The following is an 8,520-nucleotide window of genomic DNA, read 5'->3' as shown; positions in this document are numbered from 1 at the left end:
AAATAAAATGTGACTCAGGGGGAGGGATATGCAAAACATCTACATTTCCAATTGAAACGTATAAAACACATTTCTACGAAATAGGACAGATGTATTCACCCACCTAATTGTTATGATGAATACTCATCTCGAATGTATGCGAAAGGAATTGAGATATTTTAAATAGCATTTGAACACAGGTCTGAACACAAATTCAAAAACAAGAAACACACACACACACACACACACACACACACACACACACACACACACAGATGATCCAATAACACCATGGGGGCAGATGATTCATAACACCATGGGGGCAGATGATTCATAACACCATGGGGGCAGATGATTCATAACACCATGGGGGCAGATGATTCATAAACACCATGGGGGCAGATGATTCATAAACACCATGGGGGCAGATGATTCAATAACACCATGGGGGCAGATGATTCATAACACCATGGGGGCAGATGATTCATAAACACCATGGGGGCAGATGATTCATAAACACCATGGGGGCAGATGATTCATAACACCATGGGGGCAGATGATTCATAAACACATTTGCTCACTCCATTGAGTTTATACATTACTGTGGACACACACAAACACACACACACACAGACACACACACACACACACGCACGCACGCACATACACACACACACGCACACACACACAGACACGCACACGCACACGCACACACACACACACAAACACACACACACACACACACACACACACACACACAGTTGCATTGTCTAGTGGTAGCTGGAGACTCAACGTTAGAAAGAGCATGAATATGAAAGTAAAGGATATTTCATTGGATGACAATGATTGCTTCTCTCTGCCCAGGTACAGAAACTAGAGTCACTTTCTTACAGGCACAGAAAACAATGAAATAGCTTGGCATACCGCTCTGTGAATGCCAGAGGAGGACAAGCAGGGAGGAGTTTAGCTTGGCATACCGCTCTGTGAATGCCAGAGGAGGACAAGCAGGGAGGAGTTTAGCTTGGCATACCGCTCTGTGAATGCCAGAGGAGGACAGGCAGGGAGGAGTTTAGCTTGGCATACCGCTCTGTGAATGCCAGAGGAGGACAGGCAGGGAGGAGTTTAGCTTGGCATACCGCTCTGTGAATGCCAGAGGAGGACAGGCAGGGAGGAGTTTAGCTTGGCATACCGCTCTGTGAATGCCAGAGGAGGACAGGCAGGGAGGAGGCTCTGCTCTGTGAATGCCGGAGGAGGACAGGCAGGGAGGAGTTTAGCTTGGCATACCGCTCTGTGAATGCCAGAGGAGGACAAGCAGGGAGGAGTTTAGCTTGGCATACCGCTCTGTGAATGCCAGAGGAGGACAGGCAGGGAGGAGTTTAGCTTGGCATACCGCTCTGTGAATGCCAGAGGAGGACAGGCAGGGAGGAGTTTAGGATTTGAGGGAGCAGATTGACAGTCACAGGTAATCCATCCATCAGTAAGGTCAGACTCACATTTGAAGAGCAAGAATATGCAGAAAGAAAACCTGGCTGTTGGATCGCCATTTGAAGAGCAAGAATATGCAGAAAGTAAACCCGGCTGTTGGATCACGTTTGAAGAGCAAGAATATGCAGAAAGAAAACCCGGCTACTGGATCACGTTTGAAGAGCAAGAACATGCAGAAAGAAAACCCGGATGTTGGATCGCCATTTGAAGAGCAAGAATATGCAGAAAGAAAACCTGGCTGTTGGATCGCCATTTGAAGAGCAAGAATATGCAGAAAGAAAACCCGGCTGCTGGATCACGTTTGCAAGTCCGGAAGGTTAGAACGCGTGATTATTGAGACTTTCATAAACAACACAAAATAATTGTTTTGTGACTCGATACAATTCAGTTGGTGGAAAACAGCTCATTGTTTGAAGTTTGATCTTGGATTTATGAATAACTTTCAATTACTTGATGTTTGTTGTATTACTTGCTTTTATTGGCAGTATCACAATCAGTATAATTCATATAATTACATAAAGTGAAAATCATATATTCTCTTGATGTTTTTTATATCGCGAAATACTCTGCATTCGGGAAACTCCCCCCGACCCCTCCCCCTTTCACACCTTTTATTACGCTACAGCCTTATTCTAAAATGGATTCAATTCAAATCTACTCTCAATACCCCATAATACCCCATAATACCCCATAATACCCCACAATACCCCATAATACCTCATAATACCCCATAATACCCCATAATACCCCATAATACTCCATAATACCCCACAATACCCCATAATACCTCATAATACCCCATAATACCCCATAATACCCCATAATACTCCATAATACCCCACAATACCCCATAATACCTCATAATACCCCATAATACCCCATAATACCCCATAATACCTCATAATACCCCATAATACCCCATAATACCCCATAATACCCCATAATACCTCATAATACTCCATAATACTCCACAATACCCCATAATACCCCATATTACCCCACAATACCCCATAATACCCCACAATACCCCATAATACCCCATAATACCCCATAAAAAAAGAAAAACCTTATTTACATTCCAAGAACGTCTAAAGCTGTCATCAAATATTAAATATATTTTGATTTGTTTAGCACTTTCTTTGGTTACTACATGATTCCATATGTGTCATTTCATAGTTTTGATGCCCTCACTATTATTCTACAATGTAGAAAATAGTACAAAATAAAGAAAAACCCCTTGAATGAGTCGGTGTTCTAAAACTTCTGAGCGGTAGTGTAAGAATAAAAGTGATATAAAAACAGAAATACATTATTTACATTAGTATTCAGACCCTTTGCTATGAGACTCGAAATTGAGCTCAGGTGCATCCTGTTTCCATTGATCATTGATCATCCTTGAGATGTTTCGACAACTTGGAGTCCACCTGTGGTAAACTCAATTGATTAAACATGATTTGTATTCAATCCCAGCAGCAAACTGCATACAGACACATCAAAATGGTTCATCTGACTTTTGGGAAGTAGATAAAGGGATTTAATTGCCAAAATCCCAAATCATCGTTTTAACCGCTAATATTATCATATTTAAAACATTGTTATTCTCTGGAACCCTTTTGCATGTGTAATGTGTAATGTGTAATGTGTAATGCTTAATGTGTAATGCTTAATGCTTAATGTGTAATGTGTAATGTGTGGTCAGGAAGATCTGATCACAGTCAGTCGTTGCCTCTCCTTGTTCGGTGCTCGGCGGTCGACGTCACCGGTCTTCTAGCCATCATTGATCCATTTTTCATTGGTTTTGTCTTCCCTTCCCACACACCTGTTTTCAATCCCATCCATTACCTGTTATGTATTTAACCCTCTGTTCCCCCTCATGTCTTTTGTCAGAGATTGTTTATTGTCAGTGTAGTGTTTAGTTGTTTAGGTGTGCGACAGGTCTTCGTACCCATATTTGTTTATATTCATTTTTCTTATTAGTGTTATGTAGCATGTTACGTGGACATTCATTAAAAGACTCCATTTTACACTCCGTTTGACTCTCCTGCGCCTGACTTCCCTGCCACCTATACACACACGACTCTGTCACAGATCACAACGTGTCTTTTAATCGTCTACACCTGTCTGGAAAAAAAGTGGCCCAATCAGAATGTGGACAATATAAGGACAAAGGATGCGTGCTAGTACCAGGGATAAACGGAGCTTCTGTTGCCAGTGGCGATGGGAAATAGTAAGGGGCAACTTAACCTTGTAGAAATACCATTTTGATTAATGCTTGTCTTACACACACACACATACACACACACACACACACACACACACACACACACACACACACACACACACACACACACACACACACACACACACACACACACACACACACACACACACACACACACACGTCTCCCAGACATTTCAGGGTAATAAAATCTATCTGGGTGTGTGTGTAATAAATCTCATCATTCTAATTCACATTTCCTCTTATCTGAGCCTATAACACGGCTGGCTCCCTTTTGGCCCTGGGGGACGTTACGTAGAAGTTGTTTGTGTTTTTAAATATATATTTGCCAGTTTGTCTTTCATCGTCAATAAGAATACCGTTTTTTGAGGGAATAGGGTTCTAGAGGGAATAGGGTTCTAGAGGGAATAGGGTTCTAGAGGGAATAGGGTTCTAGAGGGAATGGGGTTCTAGAGGGAATGGGGTTCTAGAGGGAATAGGGTTCTAGGGGAATGGGGTTCTAGAGGGAATAGGGTTCTAGGGGGAATAGGGTTCTAGAGGGAATAGGGTTCTAGAGGGAATAGGGTTCTTCAGGGAATGGTGTTCTAGGGGGAATAGGGTTCTAGAGGGAATCGGGTTCTAGAGGGAATGGGGTTCTAGAGGGAATGGGGTTCTAGGGGGAATAGGGTTCTAGAGGGAATAGGGTTCTAGGGGGAATGGGGTTCTAGAGGGATTAGGGTTCTAGGGGGAATAGGGTTCTAGAGGGAATAGGGTTCTAGGGGGAATGGGGTTCTAGAGGGAATAGGGTTCTAGGGGGAATCGGGTTCTAGAGGGAATAGGGTTCTAGGGGGAATGGGGTTCTAGAGGGAATAGGGTTCTAGAGGGAATAGGGTTCTAGAGGGAATGGGGTTCTAGAGGGAATGGGGTTCTAGAGGGAATAGGGATCTAGAGGGAATAGGGTTCTTAAACAAAAGCATCAAACCTTAACTTGTGTAATTATGCCTTAAACAAAAGCATCAAATCTTAACTTGTGTAATTATGCCTTAAACAAAAGCATCAAATCTTAACTTGTGTAACTATGCCTTAAACAAAAGGCACCAAAACAACAATCACATTTTCTGCTTCACACTTTGTTTACAATTCTACAACACGCCTTGCAAAACACTACACACTGTTTGTTACATTAGACACTTCTTTCAAGAGTTAAATATCTTGCAATCATTGGGAAAACACTTCTACTCAAAATGCAAAACATACCTGAAATTGGCAACACCCACACACACACACACATGAAAACACTTCTACAGTAATTGAACACCAATTAGTCTGTGCCTCAGCACTACAAATAGACTTCAGGTAAGACCACCTCATTGGTGAGAACTTTACAAACATGGAGGCAGTCAGAGGAAGAGGTAGAGGAAGAGGTAGAGGAAGAGGTAGAGGACGAGGAAGTGGTAGAGGACGAGAGAGAGGACGAGAGACAGGACGAGAGAGAGGACGAGCGAGAGGAAGAGGTAGAGGATGAGAGAGAGGAGGAGGAGGACGAGGACAAAGAAGGGGACCAGGCAATAGACGGAGACATATTTCCAACGACATTCGGTCCACTTTGGTGTCATAAATCATGGCCTGATGATGAGGGAGGCTGGGCAGAGAGCCAGCCCAACCTGAGTCGCTACACGGTAGCATCCATAATACGGACATTTAGACTGGAGAACAGGTATGTCTTCAACTTTCTACACTAGACTGTACCTACGTAATTGTGGCACATCATTCTGCATCACAGTACAATACGATGTCGTCCTACAATATTAGGTCTACGCTCCTCAGTGAACGGGGTTCCATTTGAGAGGAACAGCATTGGAGTCAAAGACCTTCGCTATGATGACGTGCAAGTAGGTGTCACTGTACGATACTGTAATACAGTAATGGCAGTGGATTGTGTCCTATTGGCACTGCATAGATCCATTCAGACAAAGCAGTATGTGACCTAGGTGGCTTGTAGTTTTGACTGACTGTGTCTAAACCAACCAACTCACCCCTATCCTTGTGTGTAAATGTAGACATTGTAGTCATTTGAGTTACACAGTATTCCCGGTACAGTGTGTTTTAAAGTGTTTGCATGTTCTGTTCCAGAGAGTCCTAGACGTTGATGCAGCTGCCTCATGAGGTCATTTTCATCGATGAAGCTGGATTCAATCTAGCTAGAACCAGGCGTCGGGGCCGACATGCTATAGGACAAAGAGCCGTTGTGAATGTCTCTGGGCTGCGCGGAGGGGGGAGTATCACCTCGTGTGCTGCCGTTAGTCTGCCAGGAGTTCTCCATCACCATGCCACCCTCGGTGCTTACAATACTGCACACATAATCATATTACTGGAGGCACTACATAATGTAGTTGTGCAGGACGGACCAGAGCAGCCCAGGTCTGTTGTCATCTGGGATAATGTTAGTTTACACCAGGCTGCTCTGGTCAGGGACTGGTTCACCAACCACAATAACTTCACAGTTGTACAGAACGGACCAGAGCAGCCCAGGTCTGTTGTCATCTGGGATAATGTTAGTTTACACCAGGCTGCTCTGGTCAGGGACTGGTTCACCAACCACAATAACTTCACAGTTGTACAGAACGGACCAGAGCAGCCCAGGTCTGTTGTCATCTGGGATCAAATCAAATCAAATTTATTTATATAGCCCTTCGTACATCAGCTGATATCTCAAAGTGCTGTACAGAAACCCAGCCTAAAACCCCAAACAGCAAGCAATGCAGGTGTAGAAGCACGGTGGCTAGGAAAAACTCCCTAGAAAGGCCAAAACCTAGGAAGAAACCTAGAGAGGAACCAGACTATGTGGGGTGGCCAGTCCTCTTCTGGCTGTGCCGGGTGGAGATTATAACAGAACATGGCCAAGATGTTCAAATGTTCATAAATGACCAGCATGGTCGAATAATAATAAGGCAGAACAGTTGAAACTGGAGCAGCAGCACAGTCAGGTGGAAGTTGAAACTGGAGCAGCAGCATGGCCAGGTGGACTGGGGACAGCAAGGATAATGTTAGTTTCCTCTGGGCTGTTCTGGTCAGGAACTGGTTCACCAACCACAATAACTTCACAGTTGTACAGGACGGCCCAGAGCAGCCCAGGTCTGTTGTCATCTGGGATAATGTTAGTTTCCTCTGGGCTGCTCTGGTCAGGAACTGGTTCACCAACCACAATAACTTCACAGTTGTACAGAACGGACCAGAGCAGCCCAGGTCTGTTGTCATCTGGGCTAATGTTAGTTTACACCAGGCTGCTCTGGTCAGGGATTGGTTCACCAACCACAATAACTTCACAGTTGTACAGAACGGACCAGAGCAGCCCAGGTTTGTTGTCATCTGGGATAATGTTAGTTTACACCGGGCTGCTCTGGTCAGGAACTGGTTCACCAACCACATTAACTTATCAGTTGTACACTTGCCCCCTTTACTCCCCATTTCTCAATCCGATTGAGGAATTATTTTCGGCTTGGCGTTGGAAAGTGTATGACCGCCAACCACATGCCAGACTGCCTTTTCTGGAAGAAATGGAAGAGGCATGTGGAGACATTGAGGTGGGGTCAGTCCAGGGTGATATTTCCCCCGTTGCCTAGCCAGGGATGATATTGCGGCAGGTAGCCTAGTGGTTAGATCACCGAAAGGTTGCAAGATCGAATCCCTGAGCTGACGAGGTAAAAGTCTGTTGTTCTTCCCCTGAATAAGGCAGTTAACCCACTGTTCCTAGACCAGTTAACCCACTGTTCCTAGACCAGTTAACCCACTGTTCCTAGACCAGTTAACCCACTGTTCCTAGACCAGTTAACCCACTGTTCCTAGACCAGTTAACTCACTAGACCAGTTAACCCACTGTTCCTAGACCAGTTAACCCACTGTTCCTAGACCAGTTAACCCACTGTTCCTAGACCAGTTAACCCACTGTTCCTAGACCAGTTAACCCACTGTTCCTAGACCAGTTAACTCACTGTTCCTAGACCAGTTAACTGTTCCTAGACCAGTTAACCCACTGTTCCTAGACCAGTTAACCCACTGTTCCTAACCAGTTAACCCACTGTTCCTAGACCAGTTAGACCAGTTGACCCACTGTTCCTAGACCAGTTGACCCACTGTTCCTAGACCAGTTGACCCACTGTTCCTAGACCAGTTAACCCACTGTTCCTAGACCTGTTAACCCACTGTTCCTAGAGCAGTTAACCCACTGTTCCTAGACCAGTTGACCCACTGTTCCTAGACCAGTTAACCCACTGTTCCTAGACCAGTTAACCCACTGTTCCTAGACCAGTTAACCCACTGTTCCTAGACCAGTTAACCCACTGTTCCTAGACCAGTTGACCCACTGTTCCTAGACCAGTTAACCCACTGTTCCTAGACCAGTTAACCCACTGTTCCTAGACCAGTTAACCCACTGTTCCTAGACCAGTTAACCCACTGTTCCTAGACCAGTTAACCCACTGTTCCTAGACCAGTTGACCCACTGTTCCTAGACCAGTTGACCCACTGTTCCTAGACCAGTTGACCCACTGTTCCTAGACCAGTTGACCCACTGTTCCTAGACCAGTTGACCCACTGTTCCTAGACCAGTTAACCCACTGTTCCTAGACCACCCACTGTTACTAGACCAGTTAACCCACTGTTCACTAGACCAGTTAACCCACTGTTCCTAGAGCAGTTAACCCACTGTTCCTAGACCAGTTAACCCACTGTTCCTAGACCAGTTAACCCACTGTTCCTAGACCAGTTAACCCACTGTTCCTAGACCAGTTAACCCACTGTTCCTAGACCAGTTAACCCACTGTTCCTAGACCAGTTAA

The sequence above is a fragment of the Oncorhynchus nerka genome, linkage group LG4, assembly GCF_034236695.1.
Source record: "Oncorhynchus nerka isolate Pitt River linkage group LG4, Oner_Uvic_2.0, whole genome shotgun sequence".
Lineage (NCBI taxonomy): Eukaryota > Metazoa > Chordata > Actinopteri > Salmoniformes > Salmonidae > Oncorhynchus > Oncorhynchus nerka.
This window is presented reverse-complemented; position numbering follows the sequence as displayed.